The following is a 6,942-nucleotide window of genomic DNA, read 5'->3' on the forward strand; positions in this document are numbered from 1 at the left end:
TTTTTTATTGCTAGTGGGGTGGGACTAAGTCCCTTGTACTGCGGCCACTTCTGGCCTGTTGTACCAGCTCCAGATGATAGGTGAGGGTGATTGTGGAGCAACTGGTGGAATGAAGATTGGCAGGGGAAACCGAAGTACTCGGAGAAAACCTGCCACAGCACCACTTTGTCCACCACAACTCCTACTTCACCAGACCCGGGTTCGAACCCGAGCTGCCGCGGTGGGAAGCCAGCGGCTAACCGCTTGAGCTATGGCGCGGCCTTAATACTATGAACTGCTCAAAGAAGACTTCGTGACAGAAGAGAAGTTATTAGTTGTCAGCGTTCGAAACTGTGGTTCTCGTAGTGATGATGATGGTATTGTCCCTCTGCTGAACTAATTAAGCTCTTCGCCAAGAAGGCCTATGGAGGAGTGGATGTATAGATCCACATTCTTCTTTACCTCGGCACTAGTTGGAGGTGAGTGGTCAGCTTCACGCCCCAGCCGCTTTACACCAGGGGAAAGAGCCCCCGATACCGATTGGATAGGAGGTTGGGTGGATCCCAGAGCCGGTCTGGAAGACTTGTAGAAGGGATAATTCTTGACCCTACCGGGACTGGCACCCCGGCCCCTCGGTCGTCCCTCCCTTAGATAGTCGCTTTACCGACTACACTATCCCGGCTCCCATTATTGTTTTTATTATTATTATTAGTGGTGGTGGTGGTGGTAGTAGTAGGAGCATTAGTGGTAAACGGACAATGAGAAGAAACAGTAGGCTTAGCATTCAACGTTTGTTTATTGTATTATATGGCTTATATATTAAAGTATAATGGAACACGTTTCTGTTTCGAAGTCTTCATAATAACAAGAGTTAAAACAGCATTGGAAGTGTCAAAGTGTGGATGCATATGGCCGCCGGCCGCCGCTGCATTCGCTGTAGCAAAGAAATATCACAGTGAAACACGCAAACGGCGGATTTGGTAGCTGCGGTCGCGTATTACGAATTGGAACACAAAAAGGTCAAAAGTTCCTGTCAACTTTTATAAATAGAAACGTTTTCTATGCTTCTCCTTAGTAGTGCCTTTTGAGATAAAAATCAAAATTCGTGTCATTTCGAGGATGTAGATCAGAAATACCCACGGAAATTATATAAAAAGGTGTTCTGATATCAGGCTTGTAACCGTGAAGATAATTTAACTCCCGTAGACTTAAGAAACTGTAAATTACGTTAACAAAATAATGACATGGCACTAATTATATACATGGTCACGTGTAGTGGGGTACGCGTGATGAAAATGACGGGTTCTAGGACGGGTGAATTAATTTCATTATGTCATTTGATGGAGAAAGCTCTAGATCGCATTAAGTGGAGGAATTGTTTTGGAAGAGACTGTGGACCTGGCGTCTGACAGATTACTGATGATGATGATGATGATGATGATGATTATGTGTGTATATTACAATTTCACTTGATTACAACAGTTCATACATTTAACTCCTTCAGGATAACGACTTTCTCACTCTTGTCTGGCTCTAGCAATGGTATCTAGCCTGTAGTATTCTCCTTCTGTTTGCTTCTCGCTGGAACTGCGCACTCAGCGGTTGTCTCAGTAACTAATCTCTTCTCTTCTGTATTATTCCTCTGGTCAGTTCTCTCGACCTAAGCTGGCTTCACGCCGACCGGATATGAAACACTCCGTGCAAAGGTACACATCTTCGTTTTTGCGGTTCTCATCGAAATTTGTCTTTCGTTGCTGTGTGAACAGTCATTACCTGGCCGTTGTAACGGAAACGTTTCTGTACGTGTTGCATATGGATCGACGTCTCTGTCATAATCTGGGAGACGTGTTTCAAACAGCAGTAACCCAGAAATGGATTTACATGTCACAATTTACCATGTTCCTCTTTTGCATGGTGATATTTCAATCTAAAATATTAAAACTGCTGCTGGTTTTGTAAGTTATTTGATTACCAAGTATAGATTCTGTGTGCAGCAGATAAATATCGTTATATACGTATATTGCGCAAGAGGAACTACCTCCGGCTTCATTGCTTCCTTTCGCTGTGTTGATTCCATTGAAATGTACAAATATGTTATACAGTAATAGCCAGCACCTGGTAAGTAGCTTATTCAGCTTGCATTGTTTCATCTTTTTTTCCAGTGCAAAATTAAATTCATTTCGGAACCAATAAAAGATTAGGGTGGCCTTTATTTTGCCACCAGTTGCAGAGAACAAAGGCAGTTTTCACCCATCAGTTATAATGGACCCAAGTTATTGGAGTGATAAGTTATCTCTAACCGTATCTGGCTGTGTGCTTATGAAGGCCTGTGTGTATGAAGGGTACATGACCTTTTGCTGTTTGGAGGAAGATTAACAAGAATTCTGATCAAAGATTTCGGGACATGTTCCGTAATATAGGCGCCATTTGTACGTTTCTATATATGCTTATGTAAAATTATAGTACAGGGCACTTGTAAAAGACTTACAGAACTATTTACACAGAAAAGAAAAAAGATTAGAAGTATATGGGAGTAAAGACTGCAGATAGAATTCAGACGTATAAAAGACGACGAAAAAGGAACTGAGAATAATTTTTAAGGAGGATTTTCATAATTTATAATCTTCAACTTGTATTATTCGTGTGGTAAAATGAAGGAAGTTGAGTTCAGACAAGGAATGTAAACTAACGCCAGAGTAAAACAAGAAGTTCTAAGAAGAACTAATTGCCTACTTTTGTTTCATTGCAATTTTAACATCTGATACAAGTTAGAAGAAATTTTTTGTATGTATATGTCATAAACTCGTTGGTGTCTCTACCTTATCGTGATGAGGGGTAATAAAACAATGCAGTTTTGGAGTCTGTAGTGTTGCTTTTACTGATGGGACTGATTTTGGGGGTACAGCGTTGAGATGGTCTCGTATGATATGGTAGACACACGAAGTTTCATGAAGATCGGTTCGGGCATTCGGGTAATATTAACGTTATTACCTCAACAGTACGAGACGCTGCGGTGTTGGTACTACCAATGAGAAGGATTTCTTAAGCGTGCCGTTGAGATTGCCTCAACCGGAACAATTTATAGGATATGCGTATAATGTAACGTGTTTGGAGTAAGTACTTCCATGGCAACGCCGTAACAGTGAGCCGTTGCGTAGAGAAGGCCAAAACAACGAAGCAGCCTTTCCCCAGAGATGGACAACAGAAGTCCCGTTGCGTGACAACGGACTGTCGATGGCGTGAAGTTATTTGTCGCGTGACATACCCAGACACGTGACAACTGGTGTCAGAAGTGGGATTGGACTAACACACGTGACCGACAGGATACTAACTTAAACTTACGAGCACAACAAGCGTTACCTGAAAAAAAAATGGAGACACAGCAGATGATGGAATTCCTGCTGAAAGAATTGAAGGCCTGCCAAAACAAATTATAGCCAGGCGAAGGTGGAGGCCAGCCACAAAGAGTTACTGGCCAAGATGGACTCGAATACAAAGGCCATGGAAGAAAAAACGGAAGCCACCAAAGCAAGGACGGAAGCCATAAAAGAAACGAATGCGAACCAGGCAAATGCTGACGCTGAATGGGAACCCTGGCGAAAAAGGATGGCCTCCAGGCGGGATAAGGAGGACCCCGATTGGAGAACCTGGCGAGAAAAGATGGACGCCAGCCACAAGAAGAAGGTGGCCGAACTAGAACCCAAAGATGACGTAAAGATAATGGCCTGCCAAGAAATGGAGGTAGGTCAAGAAGAGAAGAACAGCCGACCTCACTGGACAGGAAACCTGAGGCGGTACAGAAAGAAGAGGTCTCCGTAGGAGACGCCGAAGTAATGTCGGTCGGAGAACGGAAGAAGAAAAGGCGCAAGGACCGAAAAGCGGCCACGGAGCTCCGCCGCCAGATGAATGAACGGACCCAGAGTCAGGATGGGTACCGAAAAGGACTGGCCGTCGTCCGCAGAGGGACGAGCCGCCGTGCGAAAGTGGCACGGAAAACACAAACCGACCGGAAGTTGTCCCGCCTTGCAGCAGCGGCAGGACGCAGGAGAGATGCCTTGAAGAAGGAAACTACTCAGGGAACTTTCGGATCCCGGAGAAAGAAATTGGCCGCCGCCAGTGGTCTACAGTGTCTCCGCAAGCAATATTATGACGAGTCTCAATCAGCCCGTAGCGGCGTAGAGAAACCAGCAGTGAGCACGGTGGCGCCAAGCTCTCGTACCAGCAAATGGCGGGAAGATCAGGAGGAACGACGACGTCAGCAAGTGCAGACCACACATCAAGTGCTGTTATGTCGACGTAAAGAACTACTCAAGGAAGACATGATCAAGAATTTGACACTGTGGAGGGGGTCGACCACCTCCAAAACGAAAAAAAAGTAAACGGCCCGTATGGGAGGAACCGGTAGCACAGAAGCAGCGGCCTCTCCATCGAGAGTGAATGTGAGACGACCGAGTCAACAACCGCTGAACCTTGGAAGAGCTCGGGACGAGCATCCTGGAAGAATGGGGGGCGGATGGAAGGATCGAACATCAGGATGAAAGTAGGGCGGAGGTACCGCTAGAAAGGTGAACACCTGAAAGAGGAAGTACCGCTAGGCTGTTCAGGGACGCAGCCGCACATACATACATACATACTGAGGGAAGTCTACACAACAACATTTCCGAGAAAAAAAAAAGATACTTCTGTATCAACATTTGTTTATTGGTTGTTGACGCTACATGTTTCGACCCTTCGGTCATCATCAGGCGTATAATAGAATGCCCTCAGTGTATATATATATCATACATCCTATATATTACACCAACAGGAAGCATACTATGAAGATTGCAAAGATATGCACATACTAGGTTTCATGTAGACTGACAGAGGCGTTCAAGCAATATTAAAGTAATATCTGAAAAATCTGAGAGGCTGCAATGTTGGTATTACTGATGAAAAAGAAATATTGAGTGCGCCGTTCAGATGATCTCAGATAGCATGATATACATGCCAAGTATCATGAAGACTGGTGAAGTTGTTGAAGAAATATTGAGGTCTAGTCGCAGAAATTTGAAAGGCTGTAATATTGGTATTACTGAAGGAAGAGATTTAGGGAGTGAGCCGTTGAAATGGACTCAGGTGGCATGATATACATATTAAGTTCATAACCATCGGTTCAGGCATTTAAGTAAAATTACGGTTATTACAGCAAAAATTCAGAGGCTTAATGTTGTTAGAACTGGTCAAAGGTGTTCATGGAAAATATGGTTTAGATGGCTTTATGTGACACGATATATATTGTCACGTGTTGGGTATATGTCACGCGACAAGCAACTCCACGCCGTCTTGAATATAGCGAATGTATTTCACTCGCTCTTACATTTACACAGTTCACAGTTACTACCATCTGCAGTATCACACTTACTTCCGCTGTAGTCACTGCCATTCACTCGATACAACTCAGTAACAATGGGCTTCAACTCACTCCGGCGGATGCTATACTAAAACTGACTTGTTACTCCCTCTCATTGACGAATACAGAAAACAGTTACATGATAGCTTTGACTGTTGCGTGACGTCGTGTTTACCGATTGCCTAGCAACAGTCGCTGCATGGACTCCCCTGTTGCGTGACGCCGTGTTTACAAAGACGTTGCTGGGCAACGCTGCGTAGCAACGAGCGCGCTTCGGCTTGGCACGGACAAACACCGCTTTCCTTACTGTTGCGTAACTTGGTATCCGACCGTTTATCAAGGGTGTGTCTTCGTGGTAACCCGTTCCACCTCCCGTTTCCCAGCAACGGTTAGACATGTCACAATATATACCAAGTTTCATGAAGATAGATATAGGCGTTCAAACAATATTAAGGTTTCGTCTCATAAATTTGAGAGGCTGTAACATTGATATTATTGACGAGAGTGATTTATGAATTACACCGTTGAGATTGGGTCAGGTGCTATAATACACATACTACGTTTCATAAATATTGGTTCAGACATTCGAAATTAATAAGAGGGGGTTACACATAGAGAAGCACAGAGAGGACAGTGATCTAATAACCCTATTTGTATTTTTTTCCTTGGCACTACAGCCCCAGTAGGCCTAGGCCTACCTCCTTGAACTTCTCCGTTCACTTCGGTTTTTCTAGATCTTACACATTCGGCAGGACTCCTTGGGCGGGTGATCAGATCGTCGCAAGGCCTCTACCTGTACACANGTTCACAGTTACTACCATCTGCAGTATCACACTTACTTCCGCTGTAGTCACTGCCATTCACTCGATACAACTCAGTAACAATGGGCTTCAACTCACTCCGGCGGATGCTATACTAAAACTGACTTGTTACTCCCTCTCATTGACGAATACAGAAAACAGTTACATGATAGCTTTGACTGTTGCGTGACGTCGTGTTTACCGATTGCCTAGCAACAGTCGCTGCATGGACTCCCCTGTTGCGTGACGCCGTGTTTACAAAGACGTTGCTGGGCAACGCTGCGTAGCAACGAGCGCGCTTCGGCTTGGCACGGACAAACACCGCTTTCCTTACTGTTGCGTAGCTTGGTATCCGACCGTTTATCAAGGGTGTGTCTTCGTGGTAACCCGTTCCACCTCCCGTTTACCAGCAACGGTTAGACATGTCACAATATATACCAAGTTTCATGAAGATAGATATAGGCGTTCAAACAATATTAAGGTTTCGTCTCATAAATTTGAGAGGCTGTAACATTGATATTATTGACGAGAGTGATTTATGAATTACACCGTTGAGATTGGGTCAGGTGCTATAATACACATACTACGTTTCATAAATATTGGTTCAGACATTCGAAATTAATAAGAGGGGGTTACACATAGAGAAGCACAGAGAGGACAGTGATCTAATAAGCCTATTTGTATTTTTTCCCTTGGCACTACAGCCCCAGTGGGCCTAGGCCAACCTCCTTGAACTTCTCCGTTCACTTCGGCTTTTCTAGATCTTACACA

Source organism: Cryptotermes secundus, unplaced genomic scaffold, assembly GCF_002891405.2.
Source record: "Cryptotermes secundus unplaced genomic scaffold, Csec_1.0 scaffold792, whole genome shotgun sequence".
NCBI lineage: Eukaryota > Metazoa > Arthropoda > Insecta > Blattodea > Kalotermitidae > Cryptotermes > Cryptotermes secundus.